The sequence below is a fragment of the Primulina huaijiensis genome, chromosome 2, assembly GCF_012295235.1.
Source record: "Primulina huaijiensis isolate GDHJ02 chromosome 2, ASM1229523v2, whole genome shotgun sequence".
NCBI classification, from domain to species: domain Eukaryota; kingdom Viridiplantae; phylum Streptophyta; class Magnoliopsida; order Lamiales; family Gesneriaceae; genus Primulina; species Primulina huaijiensis.
In genome coordinates this window covers 9288731-9299667 of record NC_133307.1, presented here as the reverse complement: position 1 = coordinate 9299667, position 10937 = coordinate 9288731, and the positions used below count along the sequence as shown (strand labels likewise).

The 10937-nt window shown below is 30.3% G+C and overlaps 1 long non-coding RNA gene across 1 annotated transcript; it reads right to left on the bottom strand.

Moving 5' to 3' along the window:
* Nucleotides 1–6953: 6953 nt before the first annotated feature.
* LOC140959295 (uncharacterized) lies at nucleotides 6954–8423 on the bottom strand. The gene is made up of 3 exons (XR_012171963.1): nucleotides 8072–8423; nucleotides 7765–7803; nucleotides 6954–7312 (listed from the first exon to the last, which is right to left on the bottom strand). It is a non-coding gene; the product is annotated as an uncharacterized lncRNA (long non-coding RNA).
* Nucleotides 8424–10937: the final 2514 nt, after the last annotated feature.

The window sequence follows — 10937 nt, the reverse complement described above, 5'->3', positions numbered from 1 at the left end:
AAAAAAAAAGTCAATTTTAATATTCTGATCAATATAAAAATATGATTTATGAAATCTTTTTGAGTGATTAACCATTGTGATAAAATCAGGTATTAAAGTATATGGCCCAAGATATACCTTATAAGAGTGCCTAAAATTTTAAACTCACACATATTTTGTGAGTGAGTGGAGAGGAATGAGAAAACAGCTTTCGAGCCTTTATTGATCATGAGAGAGACTATCTATTGTTTAGATCTTGAGTTCTTATTTTGAAAAAAAAAATGATATTTCCTGAAAAAAAAAGGAGAAAAATACAAAAAGAAATATATTGAAGATCTATGTAATTTTTAAGTTATATGCTACGACCCATATATCTCTCATAAAAAAAAAAGAAAGAAAGAGAGAAATTTATTGTACAAATTAAATAAATATGTGGTCAAGAAGCATAAACTTAGTCTGATTCCATGATGTTAAAAAAAATCAGGAAAAAATATATAATAAGAACAACTAGATTTTGAATCAATGGATTTTCTATCTTTTGATTAGTTTGGCTCGTTTGTCTGTCTGCATTCTGTAAATCATTTTTCTGAGCATTTATCTGTATTCCAATTCCATGAGAGAAATCGTTGCCATAAATTGAAACATTTATTAACTTGTGAGGATATGGAGTTGAGACTCTTACTAGGAATTTCTGAAGGCCGTGTACATTTAACTACCTGAAATAAACTTCGAATTGATCATCTCAAATTATTTCATAAATTATAGTTATGATGATCTTGATATAACTTTGACAGTTTTCAAATTTAATTTAAACACTTGGATAGTTTTGATTACATTTCTATTTAAAAAAATAAATATGTATAGTATAGCTATTAACACATAAATTGCTAAAGACTAGAAATAAGCTAGTTGAGAGGTAAAAAAAAAAAAAAAAAGAAAGAATGAGTGAAATTTATTGTACAAAGTAAATAAATATGTGGTCAAGAAGCATAAACTTAGTCTGATTCCATGATGTTAAAAAAAATCAGGAAAAAATATATAATAAGAACAACTAGATTTTGAATCAATGGATTTTCTATCTTTTGATTAGTTTGGCTCGTTTGTCTGTCTGCATTCTGTAAATCATTTTTCTGAGCATTTATCTGTATTCCAATTCCATGAGAGAAATCGTTCCCATGAATTGAAAAATTTATTAACCCGTGAGGATATGGAGTTGAGACTCTTACTAGGAATTTCTGAAGGTCATGTACATTTAACTACCTGAAATAAACTTCGAATTGATAATCTCAAATTATTTCATAAATTATAGTTATGATGATCTTGATATAACTTTGACAATTTTCAAATTTAATTTAAACACTTAGATAGTTTTGATTACATTTCTATTTAAATTAATCAATATGATTTGTATTGCTATTAACGCTTAAATTGCTAGGGACTAGCAATAAGCTAGTTGACAGGTGTGATAAACATAATAATTGTACATTAATTAAATGTTTTATAATATAAATATATAGTTTTTGTTTTATTAAATGTTTAAATATTATATGTTTTATAAATTGTATAAAATATAAGTTGTAGTGTAATTACAAGTTTTTACTATTTTTTACAGGTTCGATAAAACAAGAATAAACTTGGCGTTGCAAATAGGATTAAGATGATTCTTGGACCTGTAGAAAGTTGATTATAATATCTACAATATTGGTGACAAGCATGAGATAAAAACCCTCTCACAATTGGGATAAAATTAAGCAACAAATAAAGTAACAAAAGGAGTGACAGTTTTACCATGCTCTAGTATTTTGACCATATCTCTCAAATTACTTGGTCAAATGGTTTGAAAAAAATTTCACAACTAGACAACTGAATTATCCACATGTTTCTTTTTATGCGAAGAAGCAAATTCGGAGAAAAAGATTTTCAAAAGTGATGTGTAATATAATATAATATCTTGGAACACCAATGAAGACTTATGTGTAAAAAAATAATATTTTATTTGTGGTTGTCTCCCCAAATTTGGCTATAAATAGGGGTGCATTGTAATGTATTGAGATATCCCTCATTCTATGAACAAACCTTTGAGTTCATAATATTTCTCTCTATATTTTTCCTTTATTTCTTCATTTAAATACAATTAGCATGTTAATTTCATATTCAAAGTTTTACACTTTGAATAATGAATAGCTAACTTCCTAAAGTTGAGATGATAAGGTGAAACTCTTGGCATGATAATAAGGTTATTAAAAGGTAAGAATCTATGTTTTATATTATTTAATCATTATTTATTGTTTATGTTATATTTATTTCTTTAAGCATTTTTATACCCTACTTATAAGTGGGAGTTTTGATTTATTGTTGCTATATGTTACACTAAATTCTTGGAACCATTTAAATGTTAGTTTGGTATTACCAACCATTTAAAGTGGATGCCTTGATTTATTATATATGAATATATTATAATATTAAATTCTTGGAACCATTTAAATGTTTGTTTGGTTTTACCAACCATTTAAAGTGGGAACCTTGATTTAGTGTTTACAAATATATATAGCACAATAAATACTTGACCACATTTATAAGTTTTGGTATATATTATATAGTTATAAGATAATAATTTATAACATAATATAAATATGACTATTTAATATATTGGAACCATTTTATTAAGTGGATTTCAATATTGTTCGTTAATGTTAACTTTATTAAAATACCAAGAGTGGATCCTTTAATCTCAACTACTTAAATTAAAATTTGAACAATTAAAATTTACCCATTAAAGATTCAAACAATTAAAATTAAAAAGAAACAAAAACAAAAACAAAACAAAAAGACATTGTAGTGGACTTGTAATTAATTTAGCTTCCCTGTGGATACGATATCGGACTCACCGAATTATACTACTCGTGGACAACCTGCTCTTGGGAGTGCAACAATCAAAGTGACAATTCCCTGATATCTCTGTAGGCTAGGATTTTCTCTCATTATCTTTTGGACCATGTTATAGGATATTTTTGTCTGACTAAAAAACTAGACAAGTCTTCATGCGTTTCGTGTCAAAACACCTCGTCTTTAGTCAAATTTTGATTCTGTTCCATCAAATTCTTCCTGACTCAAGACTTCTTCGTCTTCATATATACTTTCGTCTTAGGTAATATCTTCAAATTGGTATACTTGAATAAGATCTTGGTAATATACTGCTTCTTCAATATCCGGGTCGGATCGAAGCATTTTAATCATCTTTTTTAATTTTATAGACAATTAGTTGAAATATAATCTCTTGCTCCACATGTCCAGCAATTACAATCTTTAAAACTTTCATTAGCTCGGGTGTGGGTTCTTCTGAAAGTTTTCTTTGTAGGTATTCTTCCTGTGCTTCGAGATAAACTCGATGCTTGGGATGATGTCTCACTTCTTGATGGTCGGTTTATTTGCCCAAATTTGTAATATCCGATCTTTTTGTAGACCATATTGTAATTGGTTTCCAAGAAATTCTTTCACTTCTTGCCTAAGGATGAGATCTAAAACTCTTCCTCTTCTACCTTTGTTTTTTTATTCCAATAAGTGTTGGAAGATCATTTTCTTTACAACACAAAGGAGTGGTTTGTTAATACCCCTTAATTGTTTGTAATTCTTTTGTAATGCTGTCATATGACACCATTCTGCTAATTTTTCTTTGAGAAAAGAGGCTCTTTGTGCTAATGTATCTGGATTGCCAGGGACATATTCTCTTATTAGCATTTCTCTCCAGGGACTTGGCATTTTGACGAAGAAAAGTTGCATTGCTATATTCTACTCGACCCCTGAATTCCATCTATATTTAGTTAATAACATAATATATTCATCCACTTAACATATGTCATGTAATTCAAGACTATACAAAGATTGAGTGCATTTCTTTTTCTTCTCTATATTTTGACTGTTAAAATAGTTTACCCTATAATTTGTGCATTAAATAGTGTAGTCATTCTTCCGGCTAACTCACTGAGAGATTCTCCGGCTAGGAATGACTTTTTGGTTTCCACCGACGTCATGTCCCATGCAATTTTAACTGATCCAAGACTGATTTATAAAAGTTTAATTAATCATTATCTGTTGAGATCAAGTGTTCATGCGGCGATTCTCATAGCTGATGTCCAGTCATCTATGGGTCTTCTATGTTTTTGAAGTCCAGTATATCAAGGTTAAGTATAACCCCATAAAGATGTGTAGGTTCCAAAACAAATTTCCCGTATGGTGTTTGGTGCAAGGGAATTTGATTTTTCCTTGACCTGTTTCTAGCTGGATGTGATACTCAACCAGTATGAAAATCTGTTTAGGGTCCTCTCATATTCATATTATGAGATCCCTCACTTTCTCTTGGTGGTTCTTGAGAAGATGGTCAGGTTATGGTAGGTGGTTCACCTCAGTTGTTTTCATCTTTAAATCTACGATCTTGAGATTTGCAAAAGATTCAGCAAGGTCTTGGAGATCCTCGAGACCAATCCTCTCTAAAGTTATCATCAGATTAATTTCTTTTCTGAGAAATATTTAATTAGATTGATCGTTTTTTCTTCATCAGTTAAAGATTTTGGCATTACTTTGGTCTTCCCTTTTTGATGTAATAAGGGTTTAGTACCAAAAGATAGTGGTAACCTTTCTTTTGAAGTTTTTTTACTAGAACTTGGTTGTTGTTCTAGAGTTTGAATCATTTTTTAATCTCTTTTAATGTTCCAAGAATTTCTTCCTGGTTTTCAAAATTTTTTTTTTATATTTTGTGGTACATAATACAACATATTGACATAATTTTGTACTGTCTTTTGTATCCATAATAATAAATTTTTATGTTTGAAATAATTTTACATATGTTTTGATACCATTTACGACCCAGTAAAATCAATCATCAAAATCAACACTTATAAGGATATTTTTGTCATTTTTATTATTTTAGGGAGTTTAAACAAAATTTTTTGGATGTCGAGAGTTAGGATAAATTATGTTTAGTTTTGGGGATTTATCTCCAATTTACCTTTGTAAAAAAATTACTATTTAATTTAATAATATATTATTTAAGTCCAAATAAGCACATAATATATATACATCTATCTACCTACTCAAAGATAAAAATATTTATTTTAAAATATTTTACATTGGACATGGCACACATACATATAACTATAACTATAAAAGCACTAATCCTCTATCCCTTGCACGTATTCGGGAGTCAATTAACTTTGTAATCCATAATTCAGTCTCCTACATTAAGACTAATTTGGTACACGGGATAAGAGAGGGATTGATAAATAATTTTCATTATCCCACGTTTGGTACCTTTTTAGAAAGCCCATGATAATGTAAATTATTATATAATATATAAAATTTATATGTATGTGTGCCATGTAATCCATGTAAGATAATAGCCATATTCGATGATGGCGAAGCGCTAACAGCATGAATCTGAATTGTCTGTCGTCGGAGAAGTTGAAAATCTCATGACTCCATCTCTCCCCTGATTTCTAGTTGCTTGAATTAGACTAATAGTACAACCTCCTATTAAACTGTGAAGAAATGAAAAAGATTGTTAAAACTAACAAATAGAAAAATATAAGCAAACAAAAAATTGATAATCGGAATATTAAACAAAAAACATTTATAAAATTAAGTTTAACATACTTGGGCAAGCTCTTCAAGGAATAGAAAGACAATAGACGTTACATATGTGGAGGCTGTGAATGGTGAAGACCGAAGAGTATGGAAAATTGGTTGAGGGTCGTTAAATCTTCAGCGATCAATCTCTTCGCATTTGCAGAATCTTAAATTTGTTTCCAAAGTTGCATCTCAGATTAACATAAAAAAACAAATATCTTGGATTTTTTGAAAGAGATGAAGAGTAGAGTGACAACTTATTCAATTTATTAATCAAGTTACAACTCTATTAGTTGGAAGGAAACCCATTAATTTCATATGCTTCAATCACAATCTTAAACATTGGATTTAGTTTCATATAACATGTTTTCTACAGAGAGAAACATGATATTGTAAAAAAAATTAAACAAATCAAAAAGATGAAAATAATAAATAAAATAACTAATGATAGGAAACAAACAATAACTGACTGATTATGAAAAAAATACAAATGCATTAATTAAATTTAATTTGTCATGACACATATTGCTTTCTTAAAATTAAAAAAACCACATTTATGAGAATACAATGACTTTGGTGGAAGTATTGATATTTTAAAAGACAAAATTTTATATATAATGTTCAACAACATATGAAAGATAACTTATAATTTTAGGATTTCAAAAAATAATATTTTTCCAGCATATTTTGAATCTAGAGTAATGATTTCACCATGAGGGCAAAGCCTCAAATCCAAAAGACAATTATACAATAAAAAAGTGCTTTGCATATGTTTTTCAGTTCTAATCTTAAGATAGTTTGCATAACATTTAAGCTTACACCTTTCACATACATGATTAACATTTATCCAACCAAGATTCGAACTGTTGAATAGACTCTTCAAGCTAAAACTTAATCCATTAATCCTAGCCAATACTTGAAGATAAGAGAAGAAAAAATATAGTGAAAATTAGATATTTAGCATTACGTCTACGTATTTTAAAACTCGTGATATCTGAATTATTGAATTAGATTGTGAAATATCAACATTCCAAATATTCATACAATCATATCAAAATATGCATACAAACAACAAATAATGGAAAATTGAGAGCAACAGATGGAAATTGATTATAGCGTCTTAAAATTTCAAATGGTTATACTCACGTGGAAGAGAAGAACGTGGGCAGTTTGACTACCGAAGAGGAACATGGGGGGAATGAGGAGAAAAAAGAGGAGCAACGTGAATGAAAGAATATTAAGGTCTGGAACACGAAGCCAATTTTGCCAACCCAAAGTCTGATAACTTTGCTTGAAATTCCTACACAAACATCAAAATCATGATATATATATATATATATATATATATATATAAAATTTTGACTATATCATAAATTTTTTTAAACACAACATACTGAATCTAACAAAATGTTTGATGTTTTGAAATCACAATAAATGAGTGGTGACTCGAAGTCATGAAGGAAACACAGCCCTCGAGCTGTAGCTAATGCAACCTTAATCATATATCAAAAATAAAAATTCACGTATTTGTAGAAAGGCAAAACTGATCAATAATTTCATGCTGACTTAAAACTTGATGCCGAACAAATCACCAGACGCACTCATACAGAAACAATTGATAACAAAAGTAAAGTTGACAGCATCGGGATAAGAAAAGCGAATAACTTTTGATGCTAAATCTCTAATTCCTCGATGAATCTTCATAAAATCTCTGAAAATGAGAAACAAAGCCATGAAATAATTATCTATGAAAGATCGTAGGAATAGATGGAAACCAAATCATGAGAAATAAATATATTTAACAGAACCCAAAATGATTGGATTTTCACAGAATTTTTTAGAAAAGACCGTAAGTATAGGTACCAACCAAATCAATGCAAATAGGAAATTTAACATAACCCGAAAATGATCGGATTTTGTCCAAATTTTTCAGAAGGGATCGTAGATATAGATAGAAACCAAAACAAGTAAAATATAAAAATTAACATAACTCGAAATTGATAGGATTTTCTTCAAATTTTTCAAGAAGGATCGTAGGAATAGATATCAATCAAATCAAGGCAAATAAAAAGAAAAATGAAAATCTTTTTGCTCTAAATCGCTAATTCCTCAATGAACCTTGACAATGGAGGCGAAATAAAATAAAAATGAAAAGCTTCTTACGTAAAATCGCTAATGCATCGATGAATCTTCACAAAATCTCTGCAAATGAGATAACATGATGAAAAATCGATGAGAAACAACGTCATGAAGAAATTATTTTTAAAGCATTATAGGGATAGATAGCAACCAAATCAAGGCAAATAAAAAATTTAACAAAACCCGAATAGTCTGATATAACTATTTATATAATCTCTGTTAACAAATTCGATAATGAACATAAAACTATTAGTTGTTGACGTGAACTATTAGTTGTTGACGTGAGTTAAACAACTAATTAATAGAGCATTGTCAAACAGTTGTTGTGTACCTGCATAGGCGATTGAAATAGTTAATGCTTGACCAATAAGTATGTTCTTTCTTTGTTTTATCTTGTTGGAGCCAGTTCCATGCGGTGATATCACTCATAAACTTAGTAAATCACGTGAAACTTTAACATTATAAGCCCATTGTTACCGTTTATGGCCATTCTATGAAGTAACATGGGATCTGGTAGAATGATGGAGGGAGAAAAAGGCAGAAATGACATTCTGCAACTCGGTGGAAATATAATTAATTAACAATAGTAATCGTATATCACTAGAATAAATTGCTGGATTAGATAGAAAACACATAATTTAGATTTATGAGAAGCTTACGTCATATAGAAGCTAACACCTCCAAAAATTCAGAAAAATGTACAAAGCATTCCTCTTCCACCTAGAAACAAACGTGTATAGGTAGTGTAAAAAAAAACAATCAGTCTATTTTTCCTAGAAAATCAAGATTCACGAAGAACAATTTTTGGAAAATTATGGAAGTACTTCTAGCTTGATTTACTCCTTATTGAATGATTTTCACTTCGATTTAAAAAAAAAATAAAGTTGTTCAAAATATTTTCTATAAATATTTATTGAATGATTTTCAATTCGATTCTCTATAAAAAAATAATAATAATAAATTTCTTATAAGCGAATCGTTCTAACAGTTTTCAGACGGTTAAAACAAGTATACTTGAACAATAGGTATACTAGACTATTAAATTAAAAGATGAAAAGTAAGGAAATGATCCAATAATGCAAGTGATAAGTACATATTTAAAATATCAGCAAAATAAGTATCAACAATTGAAAAAGATATGTAACGTCCCGAAAATTTGAAGGTCCACGTAAACGACATGCATGTAAGTTATTTAATTTATTTTTTATTTTATTAAATTGTTATAATGCATTAAATTCATGTTTATTTCATGAATTTGTGTTTTAATTCAGGTTTATTTAAAGTTTCATGCATTGGGATTTTAAGTTGCATTTCGCGCTCGAACGAGGAACGGAGACCGGGGATATTCAGGAAAAATAATTTTATTGAATAATTATTTTTAATTATTAAATATGAGGTGTTTTAAGTATGATTTTTGATTATGGGCCTTGGTTGGGTATTTTTACTCGTCGGGTTATATTTTTAACCGGTACGTGAATTTTAGCGAGTCGGAAAACTTTTTGAGGGTTTGATTTAGTGCTTAATGGGCACAACATCTTTTTGTATCCCCAAATGCCCACATAACAGCCTCCCACCCCTCCTTCAGCAGCACCTTTACGTGTAAAACCAGCAGCAAGTCATGTTTTCTTCCACCATTTTCAAGCAAGTCTCCTCCCCGCTTCTCCGGTGCTTCCTTGACGCGCGATTCTTCGAGTTTTCGAGCATCTACACTTCAAGGCACACCCAAAATCTCGTTTTTTTCATCATTCACATCATAATATGCTGGTTTGTGTGTTTACGTATGAGAAATCTCTTGATCTATTATATGGTATCGTTTTTGCATATTTTTGACATGAAATACACCTACACTTTGATGCAATTCACGTTTTCTTGACTTTTTGTGAGAGGGGCTGCCGATTTAAGGTGTTAGAGGCTGTATACGTTGGGAGTTAAGGTGTCAAGGGGTTGGAGTCACGAGTTAGTCACGTTTTGGTGAGGGCCGATCGGTTTTAACGAGGGAGATATGATTTATATCGTAAAACTGCAAATTTCTGTGCCACAAAACCCATCACCTTCTGTTATTTTGAATTCTGCGACTTATAGGTTGGCTTTCTGGAAATGTGTTCAACATATGATTTGTATAAATCTGTGTTATCTTTGATTCGATAGCAAATTTGTAATTTTTTGATAAGAAACTAGGGAGATATGATTTTTATCGTAAAACCGCACAAGCTGTGAAATTTCTGTGTCACAAAACCCATCACCCTCTGTTATTTCGAATTCAGCGACTTGTAGGTTGGTTTTCTGGATATGTGTTCAACATATGATTTGTAGCACTCTGTTTTATTTTCGATTGGATAGTAAATTCGTAATTTTCTGATACGAAATGAGAGAGATATGATTTTTATCTCAAAATCATTCAAGCTGTGAAAATTTGTGTGCATATGCTAGAGATTTCCAGCAAACTTTGGGCTCGTTTCGTGGGTCATAAGTGGTCTGGAACGGGTGTTTTAGAAGTTTGTCATGTAGGTTTAAAATTGGGTTAAGTTGAGAAAAATTTGGTTAAGTTTCAGGTTGATTCGGGCTAAAACGGGACCCCGGTCCAAGTTTTAAACGAATCATTTCAGTTTTGAAATGGGCTCGAGTTTACGTCTAAGAAATGCTTATAAATATGTTTGTGATGTTTTAAGGAGTCTGGCAGCGCCCTGATCACCTATTCATAATGCTTTTAAATGTTTATGTCTCATGAATAATATTTTTTTTGAAGGATGAGAATTAGTTGTGACTAACGATGTATACGTAAATTCTTAATATGTATATGTAAATGCTAATGATGAGGCCTAGGTACAGTGGATAGGTAATACTGTCGCTGATGTCCGACAGCCGTCGGGTAACACTGTTTTATGTAGATAGATCCGTCCTATAATGATTAATGATAAAGGTGTTACGGAAGTCACAACTACTAATGAACTGAATTCATTCAAGGAAAATGTATAAGGATGTGATGTTAAGATGAGCTGTTTGACACATTATGATTTTATACGACACGTTTACATTATGATTTCAAGTTCATGAAGGTATGTTGATTACAGTATTTTTCACTGCTGTGTGCCATGTATATGTACTTGCTATTAACGTTACAGGTATGTTGAATCTTTAGACTCACTAGGTGTGAATGATGCAGGTGAGCTTATTGAATAAATGAGTGGTGACTCGGA